Source organism: Anopheles coustani (assembly GCF_943734705.1).
Source record: "Anopheles coustani chromosome X unlocalized genomic scaffold, idAnoCousDA_361_x.2 X_unloc_59, whole genome shotgun sequence".
Lineage (NCBI taxonomy): Eukaryota > Metazoa > Arthropoda > Insecta > Diptera > Culicidae > Anopheles > Anopheles coustani.
Genome location: NW_026525169.1, coordinates 33,762 through 42,500, shown reverse-complemented (window position 1 = coordinate 42,500; position 8,739 = coordinate 33,762).

Below are 8,739 nucleotides of genomic sequence, written 5' to 3'. Positions count from 1 at the left end.
CCGCCGCTGTGCGCGTATACCCGTTCCCCGTAGGGAGGAGCAAGCCGCCGCTTAGAGACGAAGCATAAAGTGTCCTCATTCCACATAGGGCAAGCTGGATGAATCCATTTTACCCAGGACGGCCGAAGCGGCGTGGACCAGGGGAGAACTGAACTTTATACTTCACACCACAGTAAGTCTACGTGTCCTCTTCCACATAGGGCAAGCTAGAACTAACTATCTTACCCAGGACTGCCGAAGCAGCGTGGACCAGGGGAGGAACACACTTTTCATAGAAACGTAAGGCATCCATGACTGCCATAGTGCGTAAGCCGCCGCTGTGCGCGTAAACCCGTTCCCCGTAGGGAGGAGTCAAGCCGCCGCTTAGAGACGAAGTATTAAGTGTCCTCTTCCACATAGGGCAAGCTAGAATGAACTATCTTACCCAGGACCGCCGAAGCAGCGTGGACCAGGGGAGAACTGAACTTTATACTTCACACCACAGTATTGAGTAATGTGCCCTCTTCCACATAGGGCAAGCTGGAATGTTCCATTTTACCCAGGACGGCCGAAGCGGCGTGGACCAGTGGAGGACTACTCAATCATGAGGTTTGATATCGACTTGTGTGTTTCAATAGGGTACCGATGGTATGTTTTGAACCGATTTGATTTAGCCATTCTGAAGTCATCACTTGGTTGAAGCGCTGAACTAGGGAGGGGCATCGTTTACATATATATTGGTTTTTGCATGCTCTACTAGGTTAATGTCATAGGGTTGGCTATCGAGCATGCCCAAGTGATGACTTGATTTTGTGCTTGCTTGAATTCTTCACATTTCATACCATCGGTTAGTTGTCGAATCATTCCTCGATCATAACCTTCGTTCTTGGTTCATGTATGCTCTCTTCCACATAGGGCAAGCTAGAATTAACTATCTTACCCAGGACCGCCGAAGCAGCGTGGACCAGGGGAGAACTATACTTTGTCTTGTATGCCCTCTTCCACATAGGGCAAGCTAGAATGAACTATCTTACCCAGGACCGCCGGAGCAGCGTGGACCAGTGGAGGACTATACTTTGTTCATAACACCACAGTATTAAGTAATGTGCCCTCTTCCACATAGGGCAAGCTAGAATGAACTATCTTACCCAGGACCGCCGAAGCGGCGTGGACCAGTGGAGGACTACACAATCATGAGGTTTGATATCGACTTGTGTGTTTCAATAGGGTACCGATGGTATGTTTTGAACCGATTTGATTTAGCCATTCTGAAGTCATCACTTGGTTGAAGCGCTGAACTAGGGAGGGGCATCGTTTACATATATATTGGTTTTCGCATGCTCTACTAGGTTAATGTCATGAGGTTGGCTATCGAGCATGCCCAAGTGATGACTTGATTGTGTGCTTGCTTGAATTCTTCACATTTCATACCATCGGTTAGTTGTCGAATCATTCCTCGATCATAACCTTCGTTCTTGGTTCATGTATGCTCTCTTCCACATAGGGCAAGCTAGAATTAACTATCTTACCCAGGACCGCCGAAGCAGCGTGGACCAGGGGAGAACTATACTTTGTCTTGTATGCCCTCTTCCACATAGGGCAAGCTAGAATTAACTATCTTACCCAGGACTGCAAAGCAGCGTGGACCAGTGGAGGACTATACTTTGTTCATTACACCACAGTATTAAGTATGGTGTCCTCTTCCACCATAGGGCAAGCTAGAACTAACTATCTTACCCAGGACCGCCGAAGCAGTGTGGACCAGGGGAGGACTATACTTTATACTTCACACACTAGCCATACTGAAGTCTTCACTTGGTTGAAGCGCTGAACTACGGCGGGGTAATCGTTTACAGGTTATAATCATATAGCTGCATGCTCATTAGTAGATAATGGAATATTGTATGGCAATATGAGCATGCCCAAGTGATGACTTTGTTTCAAGCACAACAGGTAGGGTATTGAGTCCTCTTCCACATAGGGCAAGCTAGAATGAACTATCTTACCCAGGACCGCCGGAGCAGCGTGGACCAGTGGAGGACTATACCTTGTCCATTACACCACAGTATTAAGTATTGTGTCCTCTTCCACATAGGGCAAGCTAGAATTAACTATCTTACCCAGGACCGCCGAAGCAGCGTGGACCAGATGAGGACTATACTTTATACTTCACACCACAGTTTTGAGTACGCCTTGCATAAAGTATCTAGTTTGAACCACGAGGGCTCACAATGTAGAACCGCGAGGGCTCTAGTACCGATTCTCTCGGTACGGCTTGGTCCGTGTTCCTTTATGCTTGTACTCTAAGTATTAAGTATTGTGTCCTCTTCCACATAGGGCAAGCTAGAACTAACTATCTTACCCAGGACCGCCGAAGCAGTGTGGACCAGGGGAGGACTATACTTTATACTTCACACACTAGCCATACTGAAGTCATCACTTGGTGGGGGTGAACTACGGCGGTATCTATCGTTTTGGTTCGGTCTATATAGGGTCGCTTGCATGCTCATTCGAATATAATGTAATTGTGTATGGCAATATGAGCATGCCCAAGTGATGACTTTGTTTCAAGCTCAACAGGTAGGGTATTGAGTCCTCTTCCACATAGGGCAAGCTAGAATGAACTATCTTACCCAGGACCGCCGGAGCAGCGTGGACCAGTGGAGGACTCTATACTTTATACTTCACACCACAGTATTGAGTACGACTTGCATAAAGCCCCTAATGAGAACCACGAGGGCTCTCTCAATGTAGAACCACGAGGGCTCTAGTACCGATTCTCTCGGTACGGCTTGGTCCGTGTTCCTTTATGCTTGTACTCTTAGAAAGCCTCAACCCGGAGGTCTTGACTTTGATTGTCATAGTTGGACTACGACGGGGCATCCGACCATTGCTGATCGAACACCCCTGATTCACCATCTTTCGGGTAGGCGGTACGCGTACCTCCGGACGCGGAAGTCTCAACCCGGAGGTCTTGACTTTGATTGTCATAGTTGGACTACGACGGGGCATCCGACCATTGCTGATCGAACACCCCTGATTCATCATCTTTCGGGTAGGCGGTGCGCGCACCTCCGACGCGGAAGTCTCAACCCGGAGGTCTTGACTTTGTATTGTCATAGTTGGACTACGACGGGGTATCCGACTCATCGAATACCCCAGAAGCACACCATCTTTCGGGTAGGCGGTACGCGTACCTCCGGACGCGGAAAGTCTCAACCCGGAGGTCTTGACTTTGGTTGTCATAGTTGGACTATGACGGGGCATCCGACCATTGCTGATCGAACACCCCTGTTACACCATCTTTCGGATAGGCGGTGCGCGACACCACCGACGCGGAAAGTCTCAACCCGGAGGTCTTGACTTTGTATTGTTGGATAGTCCTCTTCCACTATAGGGCAAGCTGGAAATATTCCATTTTACCCAGGACTGCCGAGGCAGCGTGGACCAGGGGAGAACTTCACGGAATCTTCAGGCATCCATGATTGCCATAGTGCGTAAGCCGCCGCTGTGTGCGTCAACTCATTCCCCGTGAGGAGGAGTCTAGCCGCCGCTAAAAGACGAAGCATTAAGTGTCCTCATTCCACTATAGGGCAAGCTAGAATGAACTATCTTACCCAGGACCGCCGAAGCAGCGTGGACCAGGCGAGGACTACTTTATACTTCACACCACAGTATTGAGTACGACTTGCATAAAGCCCCTAATGAGAACCACGAGGGCTCTCTCAATGTAGAACCACAAGGGCTCTAGTACCGATTCTCTCGGTACGGCTTGGTCCGTGTTCCTTTATGCTTGTACTCGCGGAAAGTCTCAACCCGGAGGTCTTGACTTTGATTGTCATAGTTGGACTACGACGGGGCATCCGACCATTGCTGATCGAACACCCCTGATTCATCATCTTTCGGGTAGGCGGTGCGCGCACCTCCGACGCGGAAGTCTCAACCCGGAGGTCTTGACTTTGTATTGTCATAGTTGGACTACGACGGGGTATCCGACTCATCGAATACCCCAGAAGCACACCATCTTTCGGGTAGGCGGTACGCGTACCTCCGGACGCGGAAAGTCTCAACCCGGAGGTCTTGACTTTGATTGTCATAGTTGGACTACGACGGGGCATCCGACCATTGCTGATCGGACACCCCTGATTCACCATCTTTCGGGTAGGCGGTACGCGTACCTCCGGACGCGGAAAGTCTCAACCCGGAGGTTCGGACTTAGAGTTTTTCCCATTTAAAAGTTTTTCTCTTAGCCATACTGAAGTCATCACTTGGCGAACGATTGAACTAGGGCGGGTTAATCGTTTATAGGTATCATGTGGTTTGCATGCTCTCTTAGGTTAATGTCATGTGGTTGGCTATCGAGCATGCCCAAGTGATGACTTTGTTTCACGCTTGCTTGATTTCTTCATGATTCCCTGTTATATAGTGTATTCATTCGAGAACAGGGAATCTTTGGTTTTGCTCAACAGGTATTGGATGTCAACTTGGTATCTAGATCGCATTAAGTCTCAACCCGCAGGTTCGGACTTCTGTTTATTTGGCCAATGTATGTATAAGGCAACTTGTGCCTAAGTCTCAACCCGCAGGTTCGGACTTGTGTATTTGTTCGAAGTTATATATAAGGCAACTTGTGCCTAAGTCTCAACCCGCAGGTTCGGACTTGTGTATTTGTTCGAAGTTATATATAAGGCAACTTGTGCCTAAGTCTCAACCCGCAGGTTCGGACTTCATAGTGTTTCGTCAATGTTCATATGGCAACTTGTGCCGAAGTCTCAACCCGCAGGTTCGGACTTCTAACGTGTTTCGTCAACTATCATATGGCAACTTGTGCCTAAGTCTCAACCCGCAGGTTCGGACTTGTGTATTTGTTCGAAGTTTTATATAAGGCAACTTGTGCCTAAGTCTCAACCCGCAGGTTCGGACTTCTATAGTGTTTCGTCAATTATCATATGGCAACTTGTGCCGAAGTCTCAACCCGCAGGTTCGGACTTCTATAGTGTTTCGTCAATTATCATATGGCAACTTGTGCCGAAGTCTCAACCCGCAGGTTCGGACTTCTGGAAGGATCACTTGGCCACTAATGATCCTTCCGCAGGTTCACCTACGGAAACCTTGTTACGACTTTTACTTCCTCTAAATCATCAAGTTCGGTCAACTTCGATAAAGCAGACGCGGTTCACGAGGATCCAGCGAACGATCATCTCCAAAAACCTCACTAAATAATCCATCGGTAGTAGCGACGGGCGGTGTGTACAAAGGGCAGGGACGTATTCAACGCTGGCTGATGACCAGCACTTACTAGAAGTTCCGAGTTCATATGGACCATTGCAATCCATAATCCCTACTAAGTGAGTATTTGAGTGATTTCCCGTTCCTCTCGGAATAGGAGACACGCTGCTACCCACATTGTAGCACGCGTGTAGCCCAGAACATCTAAGGGCATCACGGACCTGTTATCGCTCGATCTCATTTTGCTAAACACAAATTGTCCTGCTAAGCAGCGTACCGTAAGTGCACTTGCGCACACGAACAGCGAAGGTGTCAGGTCATACTCCACCGAAAGGTCCTAACCCGTTCCAATCGGCATCGACGCATTAACGCTGACTGCGTTCTAGTTAGCATATGTGAGTCACGTTCGTTATCGGAATTAACCAGACAAATCAATCCACGAACTAAGAACGGCCATGCACCACTACCCTTAAATTTGAGAAAGAGCTATTAATCTGTCTCACCTCCATAAGTTCGGACCTGGTAAGTTTTCCCGTGTTGAGTCAAATTGAACCGCAAGCTCCATTTCATTTTTTTTTTTTTTTTTTTTTTTTTTTTAATCAGGGTTCAGAACTGTATTTCTCTTAAAATTCTAAAAATCATATCACAGTTTACAGAAAGACAATTCCTACTCCCTACTCTCGCCCGTTATGGTGCCCCACACGGCATGCACCTACACGGTAGAGCCGTGTGGGGCGGGCGTCTGGCTGTCGAGCCACTATCTATCTATTAGGCGTAGGCCTACTGGGACTCGTCCCCTGGTGATCATCTGCGCCGTTGGCGCGCACTTGCGCGGCTCTCCTGCCGCTCTGCTCGTCGCTCTGCTCGTCTCGTCTGCCGTTGTCGAGCGTTCCTTCGCTCTCGTCGAGCCTCCTGCAATGACAGTTGTGCCTGTTGTAAGGTTGCCGCCGTTGCTGCCCGGTTCTCTGGTGCCGCATCGTGATGTCGGAGGCTGGCCACACGGACGGCCATAGTAGCCTCGAATACCCTCGTCGGCATCCGGTCACGACGAAGCTCCAGGCGCCTGATGTTATCCTGAAGCTGGCGAGCCACCCGCCTGAATTCCACGCGCGTCACCTCGTCCATGGCCAGTATACGATCCCTCAGCGTTGGGTCGAGGCCGAATCGGCCCTCTCGCCGCCGCTGCTGTCGTGCTGCCTGCTCCGCCGCTCGCCGCCTCTCTCGATGAACCGCTCGTCGAGCCTCCACGCCGCTTTCGATTCTCCAAACTCGCTGCAGCTCGCGGGTGACACTGACCGCCGCCTCTTCCACACGCTCCCAGGCGTCAGGATCGTGCAGCATGTGGTCGAGGAGCGTGTCAGCCGTCACCGGCTGAAGACCGTGTCCCGTGAGGAGCCGTTCACGCACTTCCGCGAACCGCGGGCATTGAAACAGCACGTGCTCTGGTGTTTCGTCGACTCCCGGACAGGCTGAGCAACACGGGGACCGGGTGAACTTCCTGGAATGCAGGTACTCCCTGAAGAAGCCGTGTCCTGTCAGCACCTGCGACAGGTGGAAGCCCACCCGTCCGTGCTTCCGGTTGACCCATCTGTCCACGTCCGGGAGGACTCTGTGGCTCCATCTGATGAATCTGCTTGACGCCACGCCGTCCTGCGCCAACTCATCCCAGCTCTCCTGCCAGTTGCGCATTGTCGCCGCCCTCTCCTCCTTGCGGATCTCTGCTGGGGTGCCGCCGGACTGCTGCTTTCGCTCGTGGCAGCGGTGATCCTCCTTAATAAGCTCGACTATAGGTGGTATACCAGCAACCAGCGTAGCCACGTCGTACTTTACGGTCCGGAAGGTGCTCGCGACCATCTTGGCTGCCCGACTCTGCACCCGGTTCAGCAGACGTCTGTTGCTCTGTATACGCGTAGCCTCCCACCAGACCGGGGCCGCGTATCGTAAGATGGACGTCGACACATTAGCGAGGGTCCGACGTCGCACACTGGAAGGGCCGCCATGATTTTTGAGCAGGTGACACAGTGCTCGGTTTATCCTGTTGGCCTTTTCCGTTACCGCCTTCACGTGAAAATTCCAGGATAAGTGATCCTCCACCTGGACACCGAGGTACCTTATATGACGCTTAGAGCGAAGCGTGGAGCCCCCGACACGCACTGGCACCCTCGGATGGCCCTGCCGCAAGCAGCTCACCATCACCATCTCTGTTTTCTCCAAGGCTAGGGACAGCTGGTGGTCCGCCATCCACCGCCGTACTGTGTTAATCGCCCGGGTCGCCAGCGTCGAAGATTCTCTCGGGGTCCGGCCTGGCACCAGCAAGACGATATCATCCGCGAATCCAACTATCTCCGCTCCCGGTGGTAGCTCCAATCCGAGGACTCCGTCGTACATGGCGTTCCAAAGGGTGGGCCCCAAGATGGAGCCCTGTGGAACGCCGGCGGTGACGGGCCTCGAAACATGTCCGGTGTTGGTGGAGTAGTGGAGCACTCGGTCACGAAAATAGCTCCCGATGATGTCCAGCAGCGCCTGGGGAACGCCTTTGGCCTCCAGGGCCCTCCCTATGTTGGTCCATCCTGCCGAGTTGAAGGCGTTTTTGACATCTAGTGCAACCACCATGCAGCACCTGCGGTCGCGTTGGTTGGTGCGCTTAAACGCCATCGCTCGTTGTCCCGCCTTCACCACCTCCTGGATCGCCTCCACCGTCGATCTCCCCTTACGGAAACCGTACTGGCGGGGAGAGAGGCGAGGACCACCTGGCAGTGGGGCCTCCAGGTGATCGTTGAGACGATCCAGGACTATGCGCTCGAACACTTTACCGACAGTGTCGAGCATGCATAGGGGCCGAAAAGATGACGCCTGGCCCGGTGGTTTCCCTGGCTTAGGCAGCAACACCAATCGCTGCGCTTTCCACGCCACCGGGAAGTCTCCGCTGTCCAGCAGCTGCTGGTAAATGCGCCGAAAAGTAGCGGGAGACTCTCGGATTGCCGCCGTGACTGCACCATTGGGGACGCCATCTGGTCCGGGGGCCTTTCGGGGGTTCAGCCTGGCCGCGATCGCTAGGAGTTCCTCGTCGGTGATTGGGCGCAGTGGCGGTTCCTCAACGCCCGGCCCTGGTGACTCCGGCCACTCCATGGGGGGGTGCGTGGGAAATAGCTCGTCGACTATGCCTCCCAGTACCTCGGCGTCGCGTTCCTGGGGCAGGCGGGCGCCCTTCACCCACGCCGTCACTATCCGGTACGCGTCCCCCCAAGGGTTGTCCTCTATACTATCAGCGAGCTCCTCGTTGCAGCGCCTCTTGCTGGCACTGATCGCCTTCCGGAGACGCTTCTTGGTGGCACGGAGGGTCGCCGCGCGCAGCAAACGAAGCGTTGGATCCCGCGTGCGTCGGAGAATCGCCTTGGCTCGCCGGCAGCTCTCGCGTAGCTCGGCGATTTCCTCCGTCCACCAAAAGACGTGAGTGCGGTTCCTGGAGTTCATCCGAGGCATCACCTCATCGCACGCGCGCTGCAGCGTGGAGACGAGGGTGGCCGGATC